Genomic DNA, 27,388 nt, shown 5'->3' with positions numbered 1-27,388 from the left:
GGGCCAACGGTAGAGGACACATGCCCTGTGTGACGGCTGCTGTGGGAGCCTGCCCGCACTGTTAAGTGGAGGGTCACGTGGGGAGTGAAGAAGCAGGCGTGATGTGGGGAAAAGGACTCGGGGACGGATCAGCTCTGCTCCTTGAGGAACCCTGGGAACACTCGGCTGACGGGCTCATGGTTTTGGATCTGTAAAACAGAGATGACAGAAGAACCCCTAATATTGTGGTTTTAAGCATTTTATTTAATAAACCCTTAAACAGCCATGATTATGTGCCAGGCACCCTTAAGTGCTTTACAAATCAACATTCCCAGTTTTACATGTGAGGAAACTGAACACGAAAAGGTGAAGAAACGCCTCAGGTCACATCCTGGCTGAGCTGGGATTCAAACCCAAGTAGCTCTGGCTCCAGGGTCAGCCTGAGAAGCTCCCATCACTAACATTAGAAATATAGCACAATTAGGAAAGCCTGAGAATCCATCCCCAAGCATAAGTGCCAGTGCTGATACCTTGGGGGTCAAGTCATTGGGCACAATTCCATTACTTAATACGACTTAATCTTACTTGATATACTGACTGCTCCCTTAGGATGGGTTGTGTATGTATGTGTGCACATTATCTCACAAGCGTGCACACAAACACAATGTACACACGTGCACACGGACCTCATTCCTTAGGCTACCGTAAAATTTTGAGTTCATCACTGCTCCTGGCCTACCATGACTGCCATCACTGCTACAGCTATCACTAGAACATTCGATCTACTAAAACATTCTAGATGTGTTTACTCTTTAAGAGCAAAAGAATAAACTACATGCCACATTCAATAAAAGAAATAATCACTTCCTATAAATCTTATTTCTTCCTCTGTTCACCGAATATATACTAAGTGCCTACTTATAGAATCAGTTCTTACTTACAACATAATTTGGGAAACAAACAAGTTTGGGGAAAGGCCAATGCAATACAAGGCAATTCCCATATACAAAAGCTCTGTGTGTTAAGATAGAAAAAGTATAGAATGCTTCAGAGAATTAAGAGAGGATTCCTGGAATTAGATATCTAAGCTGCAATCTCAAGAATGATAATGTCAGAGGGGCAAGAGCAATGTTTAGTTCAATGTGGGGTAGACTAAGTTTGAAAGTCTGATGGACAGGGAAGGCAACAGCCAGTTAAGCTCAGAAAAAAGTATGGCCAGAAAAAAAATATTCGGAGAACACCAGCTTATGGATGATAATTCAAGTTAGGGAACTATGTGACATTGCTAAGGAGGAGTGTGCAGAATTAGAAAAGACAAAGACCATGGGCAATACTCCAGCAATCACCAGAATTTTATGCCTGATAAAAGTAAATCAGACAAGATAGGGATAGCCTTAAAGGGAAGAAGAAAAGTAGGAACTTATGATATCAAAAAAAGGGAAGAAAGAATTTCAAGAAGTGTCAAATGCCACCAGAAATTAAGTGAGATTAGTACTGAGACAGCCTGCTCGTTTAAGCAATAAGGGAGCCATGAGTAACCATGTGAAATGCTACTGCAGGAGAACTACTAGGTGAATGCAAGAATGAAACAGGTTGAGAATTCGGTGACAGCAGGTCCAGATGTGGCTGTTTAAGACAAGGGGAAATTAAAGCATATCTAAATGCTAATTGGAGGACGTTAGCCCTGTAGGAGAAACAGAACATACAGGAGAAGGGAGAGATCATCTATTCAATAGAACATTCAGCAAATATTTATTAAGCACCTACTATGTACTAGGCTTTGTTCCAGACTCAATGATACAAGAAAGACAGGAGAAAGTCTCTGCATTAATCAAGGTGACAAGATATTAGCAAGTTAAATAATAATAATAAAGGGACTGCTAAACATTTCAAAATAACTAGCATTGGACAAGTCTTCCCGGAGTTAAAAAAACTAGAAAACAAAACAAAATATGAGAAATGACTGTTTTCTGTCACAGACTATGATGCCCCAGAAAAAGGAAACAAATGAAGTGAGCCCTAGAGTCACCTTAGGTTTCTTCCTGGAGACATTTATTGGACTATGTTATGAGGGATGGGAGCCCAAGAATCTGGTCTTGTCAGCTGAGGAGACAGAGATCAGAGGAGTCTGTGGAGCAGAACACTAAAAAGGAGGAGATTTACAGAGAAAGAAGTCCAGAAATCTGCATACAATCCCCTTGACTCCGTGTCTGAATACTAAACTGTGCACGTGTAGGGCAAGGTTAGAAGAGACAAGGCAAAAAACAAAAACTGGGGAGGGGTAAGCTGGACACCACTGGAGTGTACACAGGGTCGGAGGACATCGGAGTCCCACTGGAACCTCCTTAAACACCAGAGGCATTAAGTAGAGACCTCTGAAGACCATGAATTAGAATTAGGGCTAAAACACTGCTATAGTACAGACCACTGTTCACCCACCAATCAAAACTCAGAAGCCAAACTTGAAGAGGTCAAGTTGACACACGTGTAATTTACCTTGCCACCAGAAATAAATAAATGCTTTTAAATGAAAATGTAATTAACCAGAAGAAAAATCAAACAGTATATACAGACGCAGCAATGACAGAGATGATGAAATTAATAGACAAGGACTTCAAATGAGGATTTAAAGGAAAACAAACATAATAATTTATATGAAAATATAGGGAAAAAGAGTTGAAAAATACAACACCTGAAATGAAAAAGTGACTGAATGTGCTTAAAAGCACATAAACCTAGGAGAAGAAAAGAACAGTAAATTTAAAGACAGGGCATTAAAAACTGTACAGACTGAAGCACGGGGGAGAAACAAAGCCTGAATGAAAGACACAGTCACAGTAATCAATCAATATGCTCTACCTGTCATTGGAGTCCTGGAAGAAGGTGAAGTATTTAAATTTGGGAAATTAAAAACATAAATCCACATATTCAAAATGCCTATAAACCCCAAACAGAATAAAAACCAAGAAAACACACCAAGGCATTAATAATTATATTTCTGAAAACTAGTGACAGACAGACTCTTACAAAGCAGCCAGAAGAAAAAAAGAGAAAATAGGTAAGAGATATTACTGACTTTTCATAAGAGACAACACAGGTCAGAGACAATGGAAGAAAATCCTTCTCTTTCAGAAAAATAAATAAATAAATAAAACCATGACCTTGGGGTTCTAAATCCAATGAAAATGTCATTCAAAAATAGAACCAAAAAAATGTTGAGATAATTTGATTTCCAAAGACCTGAACTGCAAGAAAAGCTAAAAGAAGTTTTTCAGGTAAAAGAAAAATGTTATAAAATAAAAGCTTGGAACTACAAAAAGGAATAAAAAGCACTGTAAATGGTAAATATGGATAAATTTAAATTGAATTTTTCTTATTCTTTTAATTTCTTTAAACAGAGTTAAAAGCAAAAATAAAAAAAATAATTGCAGAGCTTATACATATGTAAAAAATACGTGATGGTAATAGCATAAAGGGCAGGAAAGGGAATAAAAGTGTACTGCTTTGGTTTATTACCTTTTACATGAAGGGATATAATATTTAAAGATAGACAATAAATTAAATATGTGTACTGTAAACCCTAGATTAACCAGTAAAAATTAAAGAGCGTTAGTTAATAAGACAAAAGAGAACAGGTAATACTTTAAAATTCTGAAACCAAAGGAAGGTAAGCAAAAAGGAAAATTTCTACTTTATTTGTTTCAACTACATGTAACCTGTGCTTTTTAAAGAAAATTATTCTAATGGTCAAAGGTCTTACCATATAGAAAAAGAGCCAAATTAAGCATCTAGAGGTGTAACACCCCTTGAAATGTTATATATTTTACTTGTTTGTTTATTTACTTATATTATTATGTGAGGCATATAAGAGGTGCTCAATTATTACTAGTTGAACGAATAAATCAAATTCTTATAAATGGTGGTTCATGCCCTAAATATCTACTCCCCATTAATTTATTTTTTAAAGCAGTACAATACATTTTCCAAACAAAATCATATGTGGAACTACAACCCGTATAATGAATAAAAGAGGGACTTTGTTAGAAGTTGGAAGAAGGCCTGGGGGCACTTGAGGTCCCTGTCACTTATCTTCCCTATCACCCATGGCAACCCCAAATACATCTCCGTGAAACAAAAATGGGCCATGAAGCACAGTCCAAAAACTTCTGTTTTACATCATTTTACTGACAACTATGAAATAGCTGGGTTTTAAGAAAGGACTATTGAGATATGTCATATACCATTAGCTGCTTAAAGGTACAATTTAATGGATTTTAGTAAATTCTCTGAGTTGTATCACTATCACAATGCAATTTTAGGATATTTCATCACCTCAAAAGAAACTTCAATTCTATTAACAATTAATTCCCATTCCCCACCTCACTCCCACCCCCAGGCAACTAGATCTTTCTCTCTATGTAGATTTGCCTGTTCTGGACCTTTTATATAGACGGAATCAAACAATATGTGGTCTTTGTGTCTATCTTCTACACTCAGTATAATGTTTTCAAGGTCCTTCCATGTTATAGAATGTACCAGTATTTCACTCCTTTTTACTGCTGGGTAATATTCAAGGGTATGGATATACCACATTTTATTTACCAATTCATCAGCTGATGGACATTAGCATTGATTCCACTTTCCAGCCATTATGAATAACACTGCTAGGAACACCTGTGCACAGATTTTTGAATGGATGTATACTTTCATTTTTATTGGGTATATATCTAGGAGTACAATTGCTGGGTTATATGGAAACTGTATCTTTGACATTTTGAAGAACTGTCGAACCGTTTTCCAAAGTGACATTCCCACAAGCAATGCATGAGAGATTGTTTTTCTTTTGTTTCCTGTGCTTTCAGAAACTACTGCCTAACCCAAGGTCTCAAGATTTACTCCTATGTTTTCTTCTAAGAGTTTTATAGCTATAAGAAAAACTCTGAATTATTTTTGTACAGGTGTGAGGCAGGGATCTGAACGTTCTTTACACATGTGTATACAGCTGTCTCAGCACAGTTTCCTGAAAAGACTATTTTTTCCTCCATTTAATTGTCTTAGAACTTTGGTTAAAAATCAATTGACTAGGGCTTCCCTGGTGGTGCGGTGGTTAAGAATCCGCCTGCCAATGCAGGAGACACAGGTTCAAGCCCTGATCTGGGAAGATCCCACATGCCGCGGAGTCACTAAGCCCATGCGCCGCAACTACTGAGCCTGTGCTCTAGAGCCTTTTAGACACAGTTACTGAAGCCTGTGCGCCTAGAGCCCATGCTCTGCAACAAGAGAAGCCACCACAATGAGAAGCCTGCGCACTGCAATGAAGAGTAGTCCCTGCTCGCCGCAACTAGAGAAAGCCCACACACAGCAATGAAGATCCAACACAGCCAAAAATAAATAAATAAATTTATTTTTTTTAAAAATCAATTGACTATAAATGTAAAGGTTTATTTCTGGACTTTCAATTCTATTCCATTGATCTACACGTCTTTCTTTATGCCAATCCCACACTGTCTTGATCACTGTAGCTTTGCAGTGTTTGAAACTGGGAAGTGCACATCCTCCAACTGTTTTTTTTCAATATTATTTGGTTATTCTGGATCCCCTGTATTTCTATGTGATTTTAGGATCAGCCTGTGAATTCTGCAACACTGACAGAAAGATTCAGCTGGAATTTTGATATGAATGTGTTTAATCTGTAGATCAATTTGGGAAACAATGTCACTTTAATAATATTAAGTCTTCTGATCTATAAACATGTCATGCCTTGCCATTTATTTGGATGTTCTTTAATTGCTTTTTAACAATGCTTTATAATTTTCAGTGTACTAGTCTTGCACTTCATTATATTTATTCTTAAGTGCTTCACTCTTTATTGCTATCATAAATGTAATTGTTTTCTTAACTTCATTTGTGGGTTATTCATTGCTGTATACTGTGTTTGACAAGATTCAATCATCACTGGCTGAAAATGAATGTACTGAAATATTATGAATACCATAGGCCAAATAATCCAATTTTTCCAAATACAATTGCTGCAATTCCTGAATCTTAATTAACATTTTCTTACTCCCTGTTTTTCCCTACAGCTCATAAATTCTTCAGAAACTTGTAATTATGTATAATTTAAATATTTTATGTTAATATTCACTTGCCATTTGCAGAGGACAAGATTGCGGCAAGCATGCCACTATCTCCATGTAATTTTAATGAAAAGAAATCCAAAACATTGGATGACACAATTATCTAGTCCACTGCACTGAACATAATACATAATATTAATGATAGTATCATCTATTTAGGTAATTCCAATTCTAAGAAGAGCAAAATATTTCACAAACATTAGTTCATTAATCCCTACAATACTGCAATGATTTGGTAGAATCAGGATTAACGTCTTCATCTCAGCTTTATAGCCTAGAGAAGTGTGTTATAGAACAACTAAACAATGTGTTCAGGGCCTCTCAGAAAATCGGCAGCTGGAGCTGGTTTCTATTTAAAAAGCCCTTTCATTTGTCAAAAAATATAGGTGTATGCTCATGCAACATATGCCGTCCTGAAAATGCATGTGAATCCAAGTTTTGTATATATAATCAGGGTTTAAATGCATTAAAGGTACTATTAAAATAAATCATCTTATGAAACATTTTGTTAAAAAAATTTATTAAAACAATGAATGTTAAAATTCTGAAGCAGCTATCTCCAATTAATGACCCTTGTGTACACCTGAATTTTCATTTCATAGTTTTGTTTTAATGGCAGTGACTAAACCATAATTTTAACATTAATTGGTTAATTCACAGTAACCAAATGACAATGAGCTTATGCATAAATGGAATTTTTACTAAAGGTTTTTCTATCACTAGAAATCCAACTATATAAAAGCATATGAAGTTATAAAGAAAAAAAACATCTCTGGCCTGGGAGGGCAAAACAACAAGCAAGAATAAGGATAAGTTAAAATGGTTACAGAATACTTGAAATTTCCAAATGTCTGTAAATCAAAAGGAAATCATAATATGAACCTTGGAGAACATCAAAAGTAAGAAGTCCTTCTCAAACACAGTCTCCCATTACTTTTGAGAACTTGTAGATAGTTTATAATTGCAAAAATTCAAATGACTGTTCTACTTCAACAAAAATAAAAGGAAGATTATGATAATTATGGACCAGTAGTATTTACTTCAGTAACTAGGAAGATTAGAGAACAAATTAATAAATAAATCATTTTATAATCAGCTAGAAAAGTACACATACTGGATCAACTGAAATGGTTAAGAAAAAACAAATTACTCCAGAACAATTTGCATTAATACTTCATCTACTTAGAATTCTGTTACATGAATACATCATGTTTCCAGAATACATCCAAGAACACAAAATAAACAAAAACATGTTTCTAGGTCACCAAAACAGATGCCAAAAAATCCACACACTTAAAGCATTTTATGCACAGGCCAGTCCCTTAGGCGGTCACTCAGGATTCAATTGTTATAATTTCAAACAATCCTAATCAGGTTCTTCCCCCTGACTCCTTAGCTTATAGAAAACTGCAAGCAGCAAATTAGAGAAAGGGAAAGGAAGAAAAAGTGGCAACAGCTAAAATCCAAGCAAGTGATTGAAGTAATCTTCTCTAGGGAATCTAATTAGTCCAACAGGAATTCTCTAAAGATACTAATGTCAAAGGTGACCCAAAAAGAGCTCAAGTAGATCACCCTGCAATGAAACTTCAAGTTAAAATGGCCCACCCGCATGCTTAGCACTTTCAATCAACTTTTTTAGCCTACTATTTGGCATTATAAACACACATATAGGATTAACAGTCATCTAAGGAAAGACTTCAACAGAGAAGTTAGAAATCAAAACAATCATTAAAAAAGAAAAGCAACTTTTGGAAAGTAAAGGCTATGGAGCAAGAAGAAAACGTCTTTAAAAATCTATCATTAAAATTCTCAGAGATATGAAAAAAATATTACATCTAACCGATAAGAACAGGATGCTATAAAAAGGAAAAGAACAAAAAAAGAACTCTTAAAAATTAACAGCATGAGAGCAGGATAAAAGGAAGAGTTGGAGAATGAAGTTAAAGAAATCTCCCAGAAAGTAGAGCAAAAAGTCAAAGAAATGCAAAATTAAAGAAAAGAGAAGAAATAGAGGGCCAGTGCAGGAGGTGCAGCACCCAAATAACAGGAATCCCAGAAAGAAGGAACAGGAACGAAAGAAAACGGAGAGAAAATCATTAATGAAATTTTTCAAGAAAACTCAGAACTGATTCCACCTAGGTATATCATTGTGAAATCTCAATTCACTGTGGGAAAAGAGAAGTTCTTACAAATAGCCTAAGGAAAACCACAGGATCACATCAAAAGAATTAAGAAACTGAATGGCTTTTAACTTCTCAACAGTAACACTGGAAGCGGGAAGACAATGGAGCAACACTTTCATGTTACTGACAAAAATTATTTCCAACTGAGAATTCTCTATCCTTCCATCTAAGAATGAGGGTAGAATAGCGACGTTTTTAGATATATAAGATCTCAAAAAAGTCATCTCCCATGCAGCTTTATCTCAAAAAATACTGGAGTATATGTTCCACCAAAAGAAAGTAATCTAAAGAAGAGGGAAATGTGGACTTCAGGAAGCACAAGATCTAGCATAGAGAAGAAGCAAATGGAATCATCAAAATACAGTGAAGAATGATCATTGGATCAGAACTGTGAGACAAATACACAGAGACCTGATGCAATTTCAGCAATGTGACTAATGCAATAGACATGCTGAGGGCCATCACCACAAACCCCACTCCCTCCCCACCCCCTAACCACCTTTTCAACCTGAATACAAAATACCCAAGTGAGCCAGACCCAGACTCTCATCTGTACTTTGGCTCATCCTAACCACATGTTAATGAAGTTCCTACTCAATTCCCCACCAACTCCCAATCCCACCGTGAAGCCTTTATCCACTGAGGACTTTCTTTTCACCCTATGATGGCTACTTTCGTCTACTCTGGAGAGCTGTGGTGGCCATTGTGAACTTAGAAACAGAAAAGAGAGAAGCACGCATCCTCTCTTACCATATTTCTGCCAGGCATCTGACACATGACTCACACAACAGCCCTGCCAATTTTTCTGATTATGGTAAAGCTTATGTTTCCCAGAACTCATTCATGACCTTGAGCATTAACTTCCCCAGAAGGGGCTCTGTAAACTCCCAGGAAAAATGAAGCGCAGCTATGACCCAGAGACTCAGTTCAGTTTCTCTAATTATGGAGACCACAGCAGCAACATTGCCTTTCTCTTACACAGCTGGATGTACAAAAGTTACTCAATTTTTCAAAACAATAATAAATTGTTTTATGCAAAATAACCATATGGTGGTTAACCTGTAAAGAAGAGCAAGGAGACACCTTGGGTTTACTTCTGGGTGTGAGGGAAAGGGAAAAAACAAGGAATGAGTCCACAGTGGGCCTCTAAGACATTGATAATGTTATTTGCTTAACCTGGAAGTTGATTACTTAGGTGTTCATTTTACTATTACTCTTTAAACTATAATACACATTTTACACATGCTTCCCCATATAGTATACGTCTCACAATTTAAAAAAAATAAAGTAAAAATAGAAAAAAAAGGCTAAGACATTAAAGAATAATTGGTTAATAAACTCCATTTTAACGAAGCAAGTTAGTGCTTTATTAAAATCACTGAAAAGCTACAATGACTGGAAAGCTATTGCACTTTCATATAAAGGTGCAATGATGTCTGTAGCAGAGTTACAAAAAGAGTGATAAATATCTATCAAAAAAAATAAAAAACAAAATGTAAAAAAGAGGAGGTAGCTTGACAAGGCATTTATCCAGGTTAATATTGTATATATGACCACTGAATTAAATCAAGGCCTAAGATAAATTTGAAAAGATGTCCATCTTAAAGAACCAATTTAGTGCTGCACTGGGTACAATTTTAGCAATTCAGAAAACCAGGTTTTCCAAAATAATCGCAGAGCCATCATCATAACCAGGAACTGTAGAAATGGAACACCTGACTAAAATTCACTTATTTTATGGTGTGACACGAACATCAGATTTTAAAAAACAAAGTACAAAACACCTGCATTTTAATTAAACTTTCGATTTCCACATATTCTTAATTAACCAGTAAGAGTTGGCTCCAGATCAATGGTATTCATTCCCGAATTGATCTCTGCCTGCCCTTATGGCCACTGGGGCCCCTGACGTGCCCTGGAAGCAGGATAAGAAGTGCCCTTCAGAGGAGCCCAAGAGAAAGGTCTGGGCTGGAGATAACCATGTGGGAGCTGTCAGCACACAGACAAGTGACAGCCGAGGTCTTGGCTGTGGCTCAAGTTATCAAGAGCCTGTAAACAAAAGATAACGTGTACAGGAGGAATTCCAGCACTGAACGGGCAGACAGATGAAGAGGCAGGTAAAAGACGGAGCCACTGTGTCAGTGATACTTGAGGAAAACAAAGTAAGGGGAAGATTTCAGAAGCAACGGATGGGAGAAGTCCAAGAAAGGCAGGAGTAATCAGTAATGGTACTCAGCAGGAAAGTAAACGTTTTCCTCGCACTGAGCTACGCAGTACGTTAAGCACACGACATATTACTTCACTTAATTCTCCCAACGATGCAATGAAATGGGTACTATCATCACCCCACGTTCTAGACTGAAGAGACTCAGGGAGGTTAAGTAATGAGCTCAAATCTAGAAAGCTGGTAAATAAGGAAGCCGACCCTAACACCAAACTCCATGTATGTTTTCAGCTCCTGCAAAATCTAAAAAGAGACATAAACTCAAACTATAAGTGCACATTCATATACAGTCTGCAGAGTACAAACTATTATTCACAAAAGCTGATGTTTTTCAAGGCCAGCCGCAAGTATTTTCACCCCCAAACCTCACACAGACAAGAAACAAGGCTTAATTTTACAAATCAGTTCAAAACAAGTTTCAAGAATAATGACTTAAAACTTCAAATTAAATGTAGGCCAGTTTAGCCTCAGGGTTTCAAATGACCAACTTTCAGAGAGCTGGTTCCTTTAAATCAATTAGGATCGATATAAACCAGATGGCTGGACTGTCAAACTGGATAGAGCTGTCTGCATGATAAGGTCACTGCATCTGTCACTGGGAGACTTTGGAAAAAGTGTCACATCCAGAAACTCAAAAACCTCACAGCCCATATATCTGAGAAAAGTCCATCAGGGATTAAGATGTGCCGTGAGGGGATCAGATGAGGTTACAGCGTTTGACAGTGTTTGTCAAATTATTGTTTGCATTTTTATTTTGGGAGTAAAGAACGGAAACAAAATCAAAAGCTCTCCACAGCCTAAATAGCATCTAAGGTGTATATCAAGGTATGTGATTTTATTCCTTCATCTTTAAGCCATTTTTCACTCCATCTTACTACAAACAATATAATCTTAACAGGCGCCACACTGTGTCTGATATCAGGAAGGATATTACCATAATTAAGCGTTATTTCTGTGAGGATATGTATGTTACAGGTTGAGACAAGATCATATATAGTATTATTATATTGCAATTTGCAAAATCATCTCACTCCTGCTGCTTCAGAAACTCACTCTGGAATAGCAATGACCGGAAAGCTACTGCACTTTCATAATAAAGGTGCAATGATGTCTATAGCAGAGGGTTACAAATAGAGTGTTAAACATCATCTATCAAAAAATAAAATGCAAAGAAGAGTAGGTAGCTTGACATTTCCCACAAATACTGTATTTTTTCACACAGATCTATAGCCCCATTCCCCTTGTCTTTGTTTCTATTTCACAATTTCCGCCCTGGGGATGCCTATCTTCGGGGCAAAACAATCTAAAAAATAAAAAGAGTAACCACTGCACTCATGTAGAGGTAACGTGCTTACAACAGGAGCATTATTCAGGATCTCTCTTTTAAGTCACAGATTAAAATAAAGCCTTAAGAATAAGCACTGTCTTGTCTGTTAATAAACATTCTTATCTAGAATGATTTCAACTCTCACATATTTGTTGTGGACATTTTTTACTGGAAAAATGGCATGACCAACACCAATAATTATTTAATTATTCCATGCTGAGAACATAAAGGGACAGAAATACAAGTACGGGGACTCAGATTGCTTCACACCCACAATTCGATCAGGTGACCTCTGAAGAGCAGTCTGGTCAGGCACTACTAACCTAACTGTGAGAGGTGAAAGGATTTTTGTCTTCCAGCCTGTAGAAGAAATTAGCCACATGCAGCTTGGATTTGGATACCTTCACTACACTAAATGAATTAACCAACAGTCCACTCTTTATGCGCTCAGAATGTAACAGAACTGAAAAGCAAAATATTTGAAGCACAGATGTTCTTCACAAAACAGAGAAATTCAACATGTGAAAATTCACTGTTTTGAAATTTATTGAGCATAAATCAATGTATTATACTTGACCTGAATCCTCACTATTTTAAATTTTCACCTTCACCATGCAACCTATGTCCAATTAACTCATTCATTAATATAAAACAGTATTATTTTCCGTATATATTATAATTAGGAAGCAAAACAAGATAAAGTAGGTAAGACAGCTTCCTTCTATAATGCTGAAAATATAATGTTAAAAATAGGACTTGATACTCTGACAAGTTATAGAAACTTTTAAAAAGTATGTATGTATACGTGTTGGTTTGAAAACAGATAGAACAGCTTTATTCGGAATTCCCATAAACAAACTGTGGGAACTATGAACACAGCTACAACCATGAAAACAGTACAGCACATGACTGCATACCACACATTATCCTTGAAACTCCAGAAATGCTAACTTGTTTGTTCCTGCAGCAGCCCTGTGAGATACGTACCATATCACCCCCACTTTAGTGATGAGGAAGCAGGTCCAACAGAGGTTGAAGTCATGCAGCCACTTACTCTGTGCTAGAGCAGGAATTCAAAACCAAGCTGTGTGACTCCAGAGCCCAAGCTCTTAACCACTATGTTATCCTGTCTCTATTCCTTGGAAAAAGTTTATCAATAACTTTATTTTACAGTTGAGATCCTATTTGATCTTCACAGCAACAGTCCACTGAGAAAATGTGATAAATATGTTCTAATCGTGTAGAAAAATTTCCTGGAATGTATGAATTGAAATTTTGGGAAGTATAGCTTAATAGATCCACACTAGAAGATGTTAACTCAAGCGACAGTGGTCTGTTATTTCCTTGGCTTCAGTATTGTAAAAGAGCCTCCAGGCACTGAGAACAGAACGTGCCAAGGCACAGGTTTGTGGCAGGACACAGCCCACTGGGGAGACCAAGGTGCTGCATGGAGGGAGAAGGCAGTGGAGGGAGCCAGAGTGAAAGAGGGATGCAGGAACCAGATGACACAGTAGTTACTGGGGGTCTCTGTGGGAGGCATGACATCATCACTATCATTTTAAAGGGAATAGTTATGTCAACACTGTGGAAAGCCGAAACAAAGGGAAAACATTTACAACTGTTACGCGTTCCAGCTGCTGGCCTGAACTAAGGCAACAGAAAGGGAGAAAGGGGTCTCACTGAGATGATAGTTCTGAGGAAAACATAATGTTGTGATCAACAGGCTGTGGATAGTAAGAAAAGCATTGAGAGACCCTAAAGCTTCACACTTGAGAGACCGATGCTGGTGTCCCCATTAACCAAATCAGGAAACATCCCTGAGCAGTAGCGCTTCAGGGACACAGAGAGAAGAAGTTTGTGTTCTTTGTTTTAAGTGCCTCTGCTACAAATTCTAAATCTGGGGAAGCCCTTTTTCCCACCCAAAGAGTTCATAAATAGAGACAGCAGAGCAAGTTCTGTATTTTAAAACATCGCTTATGAATAGATAGAAGCTGACGCTCACAGCCATCAGCCCAACTTCCACCAGGCAGTGCACAGCACCAAGGCTAGTAAGCCCGCCTCAGCATCCAGAATTTACGGTTAGTGCCTACGCTGAACAAGGAAGGACACATTTTATATAGTTCAACAGGAAAAGACTATTTCCAAAAGACACTCCTGGATCAGTCCCCAAGTTTTCCACCAGAGGTGATGCTGAGTTTTTCTATCCCACTGGCCCTTGGTATTCTCCCCATACATACTACTATTATTCTCTATCTCTTTTTACACAAATGTGTTCGAGTGACATTAAGGTTTCAGGTTCTCACAAGAGAGAAACATCGCTAAACATTAACCTATAAGAAACAATGGTCTGGAACTCAAGCAAGAGGTTGGGTTGCAGATGGAGAGAGAGACACACACATGAAACCACAGGACCAAGGAGTGGGCACCTGGTGAGAGGAGAAATCCCCACATCACTTCCTGCATATGATAAATGTTTCCCAAATAAAGTATATGGAGTAATCTCTGAATTATGCAGCATAATCAGTGAATGAGGTAATCCAAATAGGTGAACAGTACAAACATTTTCTCTTATCGTTTTAAACATTAGGTTAAAATTTTGATGACTTTGGTGGCCTTCCCAATATATTGTCTTCTTTAATAAAGTACATAAAACTTAACCCTTTTTCATAAATTTATAATTTCTAACACTAATATTATTACTATAACATAATGTTATGATATCCTTATAAGTTATTATTGGCTCGGAGTTATTTAGCACCACCCTAAATATCCCCGGACTATTATAACTCCTTCCCTCTCTTCCAGATATGATTCATTTCTCATTGCCCCATCTTGCACTACTTATCACCTCCCTCCAAATTCCTATCTTTAATCTAGACTATAATAGAATAACATATAGCAAAGCTCGTTAAAATCCTATAAAAGGTAAGTATACTGATTCAAGATAAAAAAGCATGAAAGTCTTCCTTATGCAATAAGAAAAAAAGTTTTTTGTTTTTTTGGGGTTTTTTGCGATACGCGGGCCTCTCACTGCTGTGGCCTCTCCCGTTGCGGAGCACAGGCTTTGGACGCGCAGGCTCAGCGGTCACGGCTCACGGGCCCAGCCGCTCCGCGGCATGTGGGATCTTCCCGGACCGGGGCACGAACCCGCGTCCCCTGCATCGGCAGCGGACTCTCAACCACTGCGCCACCAGGAAAGCCCGAAAAAAAGATTTTATAATAGCTATTTTGAATGTTGAAGTGAGAAGGAGGTGTTTATTTGCTTTCTCCTAGGTCCTTGAAATATATCTGAATTCTAAATAAATGGGATTAAAGTTTAGTAAAAAATCTAACTTTTCAAAACTCACCTAAGGATAATACAGAAGCTTGAATTGATACTTCCAATTCAAACTAGAAGGCTGGACGAAGGATTTGTAATGGAACTTTGGTGCCAATTCAATCTGGTCATTCCGTGTACAGACAGATTCAGACTGATCTACTATAGGAAATCCAATGTTCCATAAGTCAGAGGCCATGTCATAAGTGAGAAAGGATGATGCAGGATTTTGTGAGCTAACACAAGAATAATTCTCTTAAACTTGCAAGAGAGAAACAAACTGAAAAGCCCTAACAATGCAAAAGCCCTGACTCATGAAGATGAGATTCATAAAATTCTTCCTATAATCCCTCCTTGTCTTTAGTTAAATAAAAGAATTATCCCAAGAAAATCAAATTTCTTAATTATGACTATTTTATCTGTGTGGGCACTTCCTTGTAAATATGTATAAATTAGGAATAAAGGAGACAATACTCTGTAGTGAGAACAGCACACTACCCAAGAAATAGTTTTAATTTTCTTTTTTGAGAACAAAATCCACATGCATCATTAAAATACGATTATTACAATAACTGAATGAACAGAGCTCTAGACTTGAAGACTAAAAACTCAGTTTTAGCTCTCAAGTAATGTCAAGGATGGATAAAGAGATGTTAAGTAGGTAGGTAGACAGACACATATTTAAATCTTCTCTTGGAACACAGCACATGCATAAACTACTTATTATTTGAATCCCATTAAATTCCCAGTGTTTTCCTGGCTCATCTAAAATATAAAAATTTTAGTCATTAGGCAACTAAAGGCTGAATTAAGTTCTATGTTCAATCAAGAAGAGCAGGCTGGGCTTCCCTGGTGGCGCAGTGGTTGAGAGTCCGCCTGCCGATGCAGGGGACACGGGTTCGTGCCCCGGTCCGGGAAGATCCCACATGCCACGGAGCGGCTGGGCCCGTGAGCCATGGCTGCTGGGCCTGCGCGTCCGGAGCCTGTGCTCCACAACAGGAGAGGCCACAGCAGTGAGAGGCCCGCGTACCGGAAAAAAAAAAAAAAAAAAGGAAGAGAAGGCTAAACAGCTGCATCTTTCTGTCAATGAGTTGGGACTTAGTTTTATAATTACAGTCTTAAAAGGATGTCAGGATGTTACATAACAAACAGAACATCAGTCAACCAGACAGCAACAGGGCGCTTGTTAAATGTGAACTGCTGAGATACAGGATGAAGTTTGCTGTGTTGAGGAGGGGGAGGAACTCTGATGAAGAACTGCCCAAGGCATGCCTGCTGGCCACCCATTCCTTTGGTAAGATTACCCAACTTCACAGACATCTGGTCAGACACAAGCTTTCTAATTAGAGACATTACCCTTTAACTCACAAATCTGCCCTCACGTATAATACATTTTAGCAGGGAGGAAAGTCTGAGATGAACAGAAAAGATTTTTGGAAATGCTCAGGATTTAAATAAGCAGTTATTATAGTTTCCTCATGTCTTAAGTTCCTAAAAAGCGTCTATTAGAGAAAATTTAAGTTTTATCCCGCCAAATGTCCAAATCACATTTGGCTTTGAAAATGAAATCAACACCTTGAGTTGTATCCAGAAACCAACAGGGAGTCAATGTAAAATGGAACAAAAGGTAGTTTGTTCCATATGGATAGAGGATTTTAAATGCCTATATGTTTCATAAGAGGACCTGTATTCACTGCATCAACTAAGTGGTGGTCAATAAGATACTTTTATCTATGCTAATTACTATTTCTAATTCTTAAATTTAAATTCTGTTCAAGAGTAAGAACTCTTTAAATGGCTACTTTATACTTCGATTACATAATTGTTGGCATATAGTAGTTGGCTTGCAAACAATGTTGGATTTATTGCTCTGATTCATTTAAAAAGCCGTAACACTCAGGTAACTTTCAGTAGAACAATGAGACAATATCTAAAGTTCTACCTCAGCTAAGAATGCCTAATTATTACTAATTATTGCCTTAATTAGTTGCTGCAAAAAGACTTCAGGAGAGAGACAGCTATATGCTTATTTCTTTTTCTAAGTAAATCTCATCAGGCAAAATTAGGTAATTCTGCAGAAGACTGCTATCACAATGGTTTATGACTGGGGGAAAAAAAGAAATGCTTTAATCTTTAATTCATTTTATAGACAACATTTTTCAGTAACATCTACCCTAAAACTGCAACAACTGCATTATTCAAAGCTCTAAACCAGTGGTTCTCATATCTGGCTGCATACTGAAACCATCTGGACACTTTCAAAATACTGATGGCCTGGGCTCCACCCCAGAGGCTCTGACAGGGATCTACATACAGCACTCCACATTGTGGTATTATGATGTGAAGATACACTGACCCACCATGACGCAGTCTCATCGTACGGTGTCAACAGGAACAGAAGCCAACGTGGCCCCTTAGCAACCAGGGAGACATCCTGCTCACTGAGGGCCACATATGCCTGTAAGATGAAGTTCCACGAGCGTATGCTTGAACTTCGATGAGGCAACCCAAACAAGATCCTTGTTCTTTCTGTCCTGCAATCTATAAAGTGGGGTGATGTGAGGCTGAGAGCGAGAGTGCATAGAGCACAAGGTGTGGAGAAGCTGATCAACCTGGGGATGGTGGCTATTCTCACATTTGCAATTTGCGGCCCCAGGATGAATGCTACACAGGAGTAAATGCCAAAGAGAAGAAAATTTGCCTGTGGGAGCAAGGGACAGGGGGAATCCACTATGCACCTAGTCTTCTCCTGAAGTTCCAAGAATGCCCCAAGAAGTGAGGGAGAATGCACTTCATCAAAGCCTAAAGGAAGCTCCATGCCTTGCAAAAGTCTGGGAGACTGCCCCCAAATTGTAGGGAATGAGGGTTCCTGCAATATCCTGAAGCTGTCTGAAGAAGGAGTGCTCACAGAAGCCCCGAGTCAGGGATGTGGGCTCAGGCAGTGTGCTCCCCTCACCAGCCATTCCACGCAGCTGAGTGTCTGAGCAGGCAGGGCTTCACGCATGTGTTCACAGTGAACTGTATTCCTGACAGAGAGTTAAATGGAGGGCACGGGAAGTCCTAGCTTTCTACGTGGTAAATTCTTACCACAAAATAAGATCTCTAAAGAAATATAAGAAGAAGAGGAATAGCAACCTATCAAATGATGTACAGAACACATGAATGACTGGCAATCACAGATACTCAATTGAATTAATATATAAATTTATTCTATGCCAGATATGATTCCTAGGCCAAACTTCATACACCTTCCCCAAGAATAACAAAACAATCCTGAAAGAGCTATTACGAAATATAAATCCTGGGAATTCATTTCTCTTTTCCTAATCGGTATCAGTGATAAGGACTATTAACTTGAAGTATGCCTATTTCCAATAAAAAGAATTTAATAATCCATCATTCATATTAAATTACCTGGATGCAAAGTAAAGAACCTAGCAGTTACAAGATTAAACAGTTACAAGATACCTATACTAGTTGTAATAATTTTTACTAAAGACTGATTTCTTTTTACTTAATTGGTACCTACATCTAAACATCAAGAGAAATAATTCCAGCTTGAAGGCAAGTGACAATATATCATTTTTTGTATTCTCTCAACAAAACTGAAAATAAACAAATGAACAGTAAGCACAAGGGCAGTAAAAAAAGCTCATCCTGACAATTAGTTATTCAAATATATTAGCCTTAGACTACTTTGTGTAATTGGCAACATCACTTCTTTATGACAGGACTCATTTAGTGACACTACAACTTCACATCAATTCAGCATTTTACAACAAACGTGAACTAGTCATTATTTGGCATGAATCTTGCTGCACTACCGTATACACTTTGTGACCAAATTTTAATAGGACTCTCTCATCTGTATTCACACAATGTTGTTAAACCAATTATTTTTTATGTTGCCTTAAAATAAATCTACTTTATTTTTCATATTAGAAGCTTTCTCTGGATTACAAATATGCAGGAAAAAATAACATTTTAATAATAACAAACTAGGTAGCTAATCACATCTTGAGTTACATTTCAATCCATCTCCACATATGTACCTTTTATTATTACTAATAATGAGTTCCTGGAAATCCAGTGCTCACTGCTGGATGAACAATAAAGAAGACACAATGTCTGCTCAAAATCCTAAGATTCTGAGTTGTAAGCAAAATAGCAAAAAAAAAAAAAATATATATATATATATATATATATATATATATATCTGACATACTCATAATAATAGAAAGAGAATTTTATAGTAATTCTTTTTTGGGGGCAGCAATTACTTATTAAAGAAAAAAATCACACCAAACTTTCCAGGATAAACTCAATTATTTATAGCAAAAAAAAAAGCTTAAGTTACACCCAAAAAAAAAATTCCACATGAAGTGTATGGATTGTTTGTGCAATCTTATGGCTGATGAAGTATTGCACTGTGTAGACAGTAATACTGGTTTCCCACCCAACCACCATCCCTGCACTCCCTGCCACACCAGCCTTTAAACTTACTTGTGGAACCCTGATTTTGTTCACTCTGGCTCAGGTTCTTTGGGAAAGGCAGCTGTCCTTCTGTGCCTCCAATCCGGACTTACCCTCCAGCAGCAAATTATTACTGCACTTACTACCCATGGTGGTCTAGTTCCCGATGACCGCTTTAAGAATGGGCCTATAACCCAATTCCGGTCGTTCAAAGAGCTTGCTGGAGCTACAGGAAGCTTCTAGGAAGGCCTTCCCCCACCCACCCACCCACCACAGGCACTGAAATGAGGGCATTTATTCTTTATCTGGTCGTTATCTGGGAGAGCCATCCTGAAACCATGGGGAGAACCAGCCTAAGAGGATAAACCTAAGCTGAGAAGGGGAGAATGGAAAAATGGAAAGAACTTAGGTTTTTGATGATGCTGTTGAAGCCCGCAGTTAACAAGCCCTAGAATTACCCTACTTCAGGGCTTCTTATTATATAGATCAGCGGTCCCCAACCTTTGCAGCACCAGGGACCGGTTTTGTGGAAGACAATTTTTCCACAGACTGGGCACAGGGGGGGATGGTTTTGGGATGATTCAAGCGCATTACATTTATTGTGCACTTTATTTCTATTATTATTACATGGTGATATATAATGAAATACTTATACAACTCACCATAATGCAGAATCAGTGAGAGCCCTGAGCTTGTTTTCCTGCAACTAGATGGTCCCATCTGGGGGTGATGGGAGACAGTGACCCCCGACGTGTGTTGCTATGTCCAATCTACTCCGTGATCTCGTTTTGGCTGCTGTCACTGCAGAAAACCCTGCTTCACAAAGATAGGATGTTGAAAATGGAAGCAGGCTTTTCAGTGCTTTTGTGTCTCAGGATATTCCGCCTTGACTTTAATCCGGAACGTATGGAGGTTTGAAGTTGTCTCAAATATACTTTTAAGGCCACCGTCATCTGCGATCTCAAGCAGTTGATCCTCTTCTAGCACGGACAAAGTCGATTCACCTGGCTTATCCACAAATGGGCCGCAGATCCATTCCTTCCCAGTTCGGGGGTCTTTTGTGGTTGGGAAGTAATGCTCAGACTCTTTTGAAAGCTGAGATAGGTGATCATGCACCAGCTGGGAGAAAGAAGGCCCTGGCTCAGTCTCTTTCAAAACCTCTGCTAATGTTTGAAACACGTCAAAAATCCCAATGGTCACTCGTTGCCCCCATAATTCCAGTTTGGCTTTGAATGCAGCCACTTTACCTGCCAACTTGAACACAGTTGTCGTTCTCCCCTGAAGTGACAGACTGAGTTCATTGAGCAGGTTGAATATGTCATATAAGTAAGCAAATTTTGCAACCCGTTCTGTGTCACTGAAATGTGCTGTGACTGTCTTTCTAAAAGAAATCTCTGGAGCGGCTCTCGTAACTCAAAAACTCTGGCCAGTGATCTCCCTTTAGAAAGCCATCTCACTCTGGGTATAAGAGAAGACATGTGTGCTCTGCGTCCATCTCCTCAGAGCTGCACGAACAGACGTGAGTTAAGGGCATGTACTTTAATGCAGTTGATAATTTTAGTCACATCCTGCAAAACGCTGTTAAGTTCAGGTGACATTTTTCGGCTAGCCAGCATTTCTCTATGGATGACACAGTGCATACATTCACATTCAGAAGCCACCTCTTTGACCCGAGCAGTGAAACCAGAAAGCCGTCCAGACATGGCAGACGCTGCGTCAAGCATACACCAACACGAACGACCAATTCATTTTTTCTGATATGTATCATTCAAAGGCTTGAATAGTTCTGCCACTGTGGTGTTGGTTGGCAACAAAAGTGTACCTAACATATCCTCATGCACATCCTCCTGAAAAATATATCACACAAAAACAAGCATTGTTGCTTTGTTGTCAACATCTGCAGACTCACCAACCTGGATTGCGTACCATGGTGACTCATTAATCCTAACAATTGTGCCTCAATATCCTCTGCTATTTCATCAAATCGTCTAGTTATGGTGCCAGCCGAAAGAGGAACACATGCCACCTTTTGAACTGCAGCCTCTCCTAAAAGTTCATGACAAACGTGCTTAGCAGCAGGCAGGATCAACTCTTCACCAGTAGTAAAGGGCTTCTTAGCTTTAGCAATGCAGTTAGCCACTAAGAACCATGCTCTCAGTGCAGACACATTTGATGAAGTGGTGGCCCTCAATAATTGCTTCTGTTCTTCATGCTCACGTTTCTTTCTTTTGAAAAACTCCAAGGGCTTGTCTTTTGATGCAGAGTGCTTGGTCTCCATGTGGCGAAGCTGTTTTGAAGGTTTCCTGGCTTTGTTGGATAGCCGGTCGCCATGTTACACAAAGCGGACTTGGAGAATGTGAATCACCTGTTGCAATGAACCCGTAATTTAAGTAGGACTCGTGGTGTCTTCTTTTTTTTTCCATATTTCTTTTTTTTTTTACATCTTTATTGGAGTATAATTGCTTTACAATGGTGTGTTAGTTTCTGCTTCACAACAAAATGAATCAGTTATATAAATACATATGTTGCCATATCTCTTCCCGCTTGCGTCTCCCTCCCTCCCACCCTCCCTAGCCCACCCCTCCAGGCGGTCACAAAGCATGGTGTCTTCTTTTAAATGCACCTTTCTTTTTGTTGGCAGTCTTAGAGTCTTCTGCTGTCTCATCATTGGGTCCTTCTCCCTTTTTCAAAGAAGCTCTCCAGCGACATTTGTTTTTTTACTCATTTTGTCTAGGGTTAGCTTGTGGGCTTACCAAACTGTGATTGAGACAAGTGTGCAGTGCGGGAAGAGGCACGGATGGAAGTGGTAAATAAAATAATGGGTGGGCCACTCGTGAACTAAAATAAGTTTCGGATCCTGACTTAAAGCCTGCACCAGATGCAGCTATACAATTGAAGTACATCAACTCATTTGCCACTATAAAGCCTGCAGATGCAGCTTAATTGTCACTGATAGGGTTCTGATATGAGTTTGCAAGCAACTGATTTATATAGTCTCTGGGCAGTCAAACCTCTCTGCTAATGATAATCTGTATTTGCAGCCCCTCCCCAGCGCTAGCATCACCATCACCTCCTCAGCTCTCCCTCAGATCATCAGGCATTAGATTCTCCTAAGAAGCGCGAACCTAGATCCCTCCATGTGCAGTTCACAGTAGGGTTCGTGCTACTATAAGAACCTAATGCCACCGCTGCTCTGACAGGAGGCGGAGCTCAGGCAGTAATGCGAGTGACAGGGAGCGGCTGTAAATACAGATGAAGCTTCTCTCACTCGCCGGCTGCTCACCTCCTGCTGTGCAGCCAGTTCCTATGAGGCCACGGACTGGTACCAGTCCGTGGCCCAGGGGTTAGGGACCCCGACGTAGATAATAAATTTCCTTTCTGCTTAAGCCATTTTCAGCTGGTTTTCCATTACCTGTAGCTGAAAGCACCCTAACTGATGATCATTGTGATAGACTTCAAAAATCGTTTTGTGATCATAGAACACTTATAAAACTTGATGGTTATGCCACAAACTAAGCCTCAGTTCAAAAGCACATAAATTACAGAGATCACATTCTCTGAAGATAATGTAATAAAAACTGAAATTCATGACAAAAATATAAAACAAAAATAGCTAAATAAGGAAAAGAAAATTTTTAAATTCTCCTCAAATACTAAATCATTTCTCAAACAAACGAGAAGCTAAAGATGCAATTATAAAAACTTTAGAAAATAATTCAAGAATACTGCATACCAAAAAGAGAAAGAAAAGATGGGGAAAAAAAGAAATATAACCTGATTTTTATCAGAAAAAAAGATGCAGCATAAAACTAGGGGGAGAGGAAGTAGAAAACAAAGTAATCATTCATAGGGATATTGGAAAGCAAAAAGAAACAAGCAAAATAAAGATGAAAGATAAAAACAGATGAATATGGGAAAGAGTTGAATTGGAAAACTAAACCAAGAATTTCTTGAAGGCACTAAGCTCAGATGGTTTTGGGAAGAGTTTTCCAAATCTTCAAGGAACAGATAGTTCCCATGTTATATAAAATGTCTTAGGACAAAGAAAAAGATTTCTTAAAGAGCTACCTAACATATTTTAAGAGGCCAACATAATTGAATTCATAAACACAATAAATATGAGAACAGAAACTTAGATAGAAATAACATTTATGAACATAGATATAACATTTTTAAAATAAAGTATTATTATCTTAAAGTATAAAAGTTAGGCAAGTGTTGTGACCATCTGGTGTTTCTCCAAGGTATATAAATATGTTTTGATAATATAAAAACAAAAAGGAAAAGAAATAAAGAGCCCCAATGAATTTACTGTAGCAATGTATTAAAGGGGGAAAAAAATCATATAATTATCAAATAGACGCTGCAATATCATTTGATGATATCCAACTCTAATTCCTAACAAAAATGCTTAGCAAATTCGGATAAAGGGTATATACCAGAAATTTAGAGAAAATTTTATATGTAATGGTAAAATATTAGAAGCATCCATTAAAGGAAAAGTAAAACAAGGAGCTGGGCTCTACCTGCCATTATTCCACATCTCAATACCTGATTGGGGTATTGCAATAAGAAACAAAAATTTAGAGCTATAAATATTGGAAAGAGAAAGATAAGATTACCATAATTCATAAACAGTATGATTATTCACCTAGAAAATCAGACGCAATAGAAAAATAAGAAATTTTGGCAAGTGTACCACATACAAGGTCAACACAGAAATCAATAGCTTTCTTCCACCTCCAAAACAGCCAGTTTAAGAATCTAATAGAAAAAAGCAACATAAACACTAACGTAGATATAAAACTAAAAGAAATGTGCAAGATCTTTATGAAGACAACTGTAAAACTTTACTAAAGGACATAAACGAAGCCTGAATAAATGAAAAGACACACTCTGTTCAAGAAATGGTGAGACTCAATATTATAAAAATGTCACTTTTTAACAAATTCATTGATAAATGTAATCCCTATCTCTATCAAAATTCAAACACGATTTTTCAGGAACTTGACAAGTTAATCCTAAAACTTACATTAAATTCGAAAATATGGAAGAAAATTTTTAGAAAGAACAATGAAAGAGTTTGAGCTATATGAAATAATAAACAACATAGCACTGTATTTAATTAAAGAGTGTGATAGTAATACAGGAAGAGAGAAAGCAATTAAGAGAATTAAAAAGCCTAGAAATCATGAATGTCATCATTGTTGCCATCATCGTCATCATCATCATAGCTAACATTTACTTGGCACTTGTTAAGTGCCAGACATGGTTCTAAATTTATTGCATAGATTAGCTCATTTAATTCTTACAACAATCCTTGTAAGTAGTTATATTTTTATTATTCCCACTTTATAGCTGAGGAAACTAAGACTCAGAGAGGTTAAGTAAGTTGTCTAAGGTCCCACAACTAATGCTTGGCAGACTGGGACTCAAATCCAGCATATCTGACTACAGTAACCACCATATTATCCTGGTACAGTGCCATATAGTTTATGGAGGTTGAGAATTTTAAAAGGTAAAATTTCCAATCATTGGACATGCTGAACGTCTTCCACATACCTCTCTAGATGCGCCCTTCTGCATCCTGCTCTGTGCGCAAGACGCTGGCCTGTTTGGACTACGTTAGTGGGCTCCTATGACTTCCAGTTGGTTTCACCCAATGGGGAATAAGGTCAAGATATTTATTCTGGCCCCTGAGCCCCAACATCCCCCCCCCCCCGCCGCCACACACACATACACATCAGCTCCCTTTCCACAGGGTTGCCACAAAGCTCACTACATCCCTCGGCAAAATGTCACAGCTCCTATCAGGTGGCCCTCTCCACTCAGCCCTCTCAACATCTGTTTTCCACTTCCATTGACCTTATCCCTAAAGGCCTAAGGTGGAAAAAGCAGTTGTTACTCGCTCCAGAGTATGGCAGAATTCCTTTTGGTTTCCCTCAACTGCCACACGTTTGTGAAAGTCTTTTTATTAAACTCTTCAAAAACTATCCCTGTTTACTTGACCAATCTGTTTTCTGCCAGGACCCTGACTGATACACTGAGAAAGGATCAGTTAATCAAATCAGCTAATCTTTGGGGGGAATAATGGTTAAAGCCTACCTCATATCAGTCACAAAAAAAAATTACAGACAAACTGAAGATCAATATATTCAAAATAAACTATATAAATATTAATAGAAGGTACAGGAAAATAAATATTTTATAACCCTGGGTAAGAATTCCTTCTTTAAAAAGACAAAATCTCCAAACACATAAGAGAAAAACTTATTAATGACATCGAAATTAAAATTTTTGTGTGACAAAAAAAAGCAACAGATTTGGCAGTCAGAACTTGTAAGAAAGGATTAATAATTAAGGCATAAAAAGGATGTCAAAACACCCATAAAAATGATGAGCCACACAATAGTAAAGTGAAAGAACATATTCTACCAGACATATTATAAAACTACAGCAATAAAATGTAAAAAAAAGACAAGTTTTATTTTACAGTATTATGACAGATCAGATGCCCTAAACTATGTACCTACTGACAGCAATTTAAAATGTTAGATGAAATATTTTTTAAAAGGTATTGCAAAATGTATGTCTGATCAGGCAAGAGGGTAAGAAATTGTCAGGGGAAAAAAGTGAAAGCTGTACTGTAGGACGGCAGTGAGATTTCACCATGTCTCTGAACTCTGGTGGCCGGGAGCCTCTGATTTGAGGACTGCATGGGGCATCAGAGGTAAGCAATAAAGCCTACGGGCTCCACAAGGTGGAAAGCTCAAAAGAGACTTCTGAATAAAGTTGGAATCACAAAGTCCTTCACCCACAGTGTAAAGGTGAATGAGGAGTAATCCCCTGTATAGAAGAAAAAGGCAAGGACAGGTCTGCCTTACTGGTTTAGAAGGGAGAGCCCTTCCCTGAGAATTTCTAACCACCAGGGGGCCTCACGCAGGTCTGAGGTCCAAATTCCCACTACACCACCAGGAAGTCCAAAGCAACCTTAAGCTAACAATTTTTAAATGTGCCCTTCAGGTAGCTGCGCCCCCAGGCAACTGGCAAAGGCAAATACAAATCCCCTCTGGAGGCGGGCAGCTTCAACCCCAGGATTCAAAAAGAAAAATAGGTAAAGGATTAGCAAGCAATTCACACAAGATAAAGTGTACATCGTCAATTTAACAGAGAACACAGAAAATGCATCATCTCACCAGGTGCAAGAGATATGCAAATAAAAACACAACACGATACCACCACACCCACTTGATTGGCAAAATTTATACATCTCATAATATTAGGTGCTAACAAGGATGTGGGAAAACTGAACTCTCACATGTTGTTAACTCATTCATTATTCAACAAAATATTTATTGAGCTCCTATATATACCTGGTATTATTTTGGTGAAAACATAAAGTCTATTTTGAAGCTTATATTATAGTGACCAGAGCCAAGTAATAAAGAATTATATGCTAAGGGGAGAGGGAAGGGCAGAGAGTTAAGGGCTATAAAGAAGAATAAATCAGGGTAAATATATAGAGCAGAGGTCTGCAAAGTTTTTCTGTAAAAGGTCAGATAGTGGGCTTCCCTGGTGGCGCAGTGGTTGACAGTCCGCCTGCCGATGCAGGGGACGTGGGTTCGTGCCACGGTCCGGGAAGATCCCACATGCCGCGGAGCAGCTGGGCCCGTGAGCCATGGCCGCTGAGCCTGCGCGTCCGGAGCCTGTGCTCCGCAACGGGAGAGGCCACAACAGTGAGAGGCCCGT

The sequence above is a fragment of the Aethalodelphis obliquidens genome, unplaced genomic scaffold (genome assembly GCF_003676395.1).
Source record: "Aethalodelphis obliquidens isolate GAN/ISIS:26980383/991018 unplaced genomic scaffold, ASM367639v1 scaffold30, whole genome shotgun sequence".
In the NCBI taxonomy this organism is placed as follows: Eukaryota; Metazoa; Chordata; class Mammalia; order Artiodactyla; family Delphinidae; genus Aethalodelphis; species Aethalodelphis obliquidens.
This window is presented reverse-complemented; position numbering follows the sequence as displayed.